The sequence below is a fragment of the Lucilia cuprina genome, chromosome 6 (genome assembly GCF_022045245.1).
Source record: "Lucilia cuprina isolate Lc7/37 chromosome 6, ASM2204524v1, whole genome shotgun sequence".
In the NCBI taxonomy this organism is placed as follows: Eukaryota; Metazoa; Arthropoda; class Insecta; order Diptera; family Calliphoridae; genus Lucilia; species Lucilia cuprina.
The window spans coordinates 51,075,401-51,077,585 of record NC_060954.1 but is presented as its reverse complement, the minus strand read 5'-3'; the positions used below and the strand labels follow the sequence as shown (position 1 = coordinate 51,077,585).

Below are 2,185 nucleotides of genomic sequence, written 5' to 3'. Positions count from 1 at the left end.
CTAGTCTATAGTCTAGTCTATAGTCTAGTCTATAGTCTAGTCTATAGTCTAGTCTATAGTCTAGTCTATAGTCAAGTCTATAGTCTAGTCTATAGTCTAGTCTATCGTGTAGTCTATCGTGTAGTCTATAGTCTAGTCTATAGTCTAGACTATAGTCTAGTATATAGTCTAGTATATAGTCTAGGCTGTAGTCTAGTATATAGTCTAGGCTGTAGTCTATAGTTTAGTCTATAGTCCAGCCTATAATCTAGTCTATAGTCAAAACTAAAGTCTAAACTGTAGTCTAGTCTAGTCTGTAGTCTATAGTCTAGGGTATAGTCTAGGGTATAGTGAAGGCTATAGTGTAGTCTATAGTCTAGTATATAGTCTAGGCTGTAGTCTAGTATATAGTCTAGGCTGTAGTCTATAGTCTAGTCTATAGCCGAGTTTATATTCTAGTTTATAGTCTAGTCCATAGGTTAAAATGTAGTTTATAGTCTAGTCTATAGGCCAGCCTATAGTCTAGTCTATAGGCCAGCCTATAGTATAGTCTATAGTCTAATCTATAGTATAGTCTAGACTTTAGTTTAGTCTATAGTCTAGTCTAGACTTTAGTTTAGTCTATAGTCTAGACTTTAGATTTGCCTATAGTCTAATCTATATTCTAGTTTATAAACATGTCTATAGTCTAGACTATAATCTAGACTATATTCTAGTCTACAGTCTAGTCTGTAGTTTAGTCTACCGTCTAGACTATGATTAAGTTAAGTCGTCCTTAACTGAGTTTTACTTTATAAAGTTTATAGTTTTTTTTGTTATTTTTTAAAATTTATTTTAATTTATTTTCATTTAATTGTGTGTGTGTGTAAATATTTAATAGATTTTGTGTAGTTTTGTTGTTATTGGTATTCTATATAAATATATATTGTATTGATTATTTATTAACAATATTAATTTATTGCTAAATTTTCCCTTAATAAAAATAAAAGGGTTTTTATTTTTTATATTTATTTTTCCTCTTCTTATTGATTTACGTTTTTATTTAGTGTTTGTAATAATTAATTATATTATAAAATAACAATCATGATTTAATGATTTATGTAGTTTTTGTTGTCTTTTTTTATTATAAACATTTATTACTTAATATTTCCTTTACTAGTTATTTTGTTTTCTTGTTTGTTTTTCATTTGGCGGCATTCGTTTAATTTCTTTTTACTTTTTATTTAGTGATATGAGACAGATGTTTCCTTTTTCATATTATTTATTATACTTTGCACATTTTTAGCATTTAGCTTTATTATCTTTTACTTTCTTTTTCTTGTAAATAAACACGCTGGCTTAAGGGTTTCGTATAGATCCAATTTTCACCCACAGGTTTGAAATACTAAAATAATATAAATATTATAATTAAAAATTTGTTAAAATTATAATGTCAAATTTGTTTAATTCGAAATTGTCTACTCACCTTATGTTCCCAGGACATTTCAGTTTCTTTTCTAGCCTTGGCTTCTTCTCGCTGTATTTGTTCTACTTTGCATTTAGCATTTGTTGCCTTTTCAATGTCATTGAATCTTAATGGAAGGGAAAAATAAATGAATTAATAAAGTAATAATTGAGAAAAAATTTCACGTCTTTAAAGAGTTTTCCTCTACCTTGTGACAAATATCAATAGGGACGTGAAATTTTCAATTTGGATAATTTAAGAACTAAATTTAAACAAATTTAAATTAAAACGAGTTACAAATTTGTTTATATTTTTAATATATAGTTAAGTCTATAGTCTAGTTGTAAATGTAGTCATTAGTTTAGAATATAGTTCATGGTTTAACCCATATTATAGACTGTAGTTTAGTCTATAGTCTACAGTCTAGGCAGTCTATAGTGTAGTCCACAGTCTAGTCTCAAGTCTAGTCTATGGTGTATTCTATAGTGTAGTTTATAGTCTAGTCTATAGTCTATTCTATAGTCTAGTTTATAGTCTAGCCTATAGTCTGGTCCATAATCCAGCCTATGGTCTAGTCTATAGTTTTAGTTTATAGTCTAGCCTAAAGTCTAGTCTAAAGTCTAGCCTACGGTCTGGTCTATAGTCTAGTCAATGGTCTATTCTATGGTCTAGTCTATAGTTTAGTATATAGCCTAGTCTATTGTCTGATCTATAGTCTAGTTTATAGTCTAGTCTATAGTCTAGTCTATAGTCTAGTCTATA

General features: G+C 28.3%; 1 long non-coding RNA gene across 1 annotated transcript; it reads right to left on the bottom strand.

Annotated features, from left to right (window-relative positions):
• Window positions 1-1,004: 1,004 nt before the first annotated feature.
• On the bottom strand, window positions 1,005-1,935 carry LOC124420797. Its single transcript, XR_006941382.1, has 2 exons — window positions 1,445-1,935; window positions 1,005-1,363 (listed from the first exon to the last, which is right to left on the bottom strand). It is a non-coding gene; the product is annotated as an uncharacterized LOC124420797 (long non-coding RNA).
• Window positions 1,936-2,185: the final 250 nt, after the last annotated feature.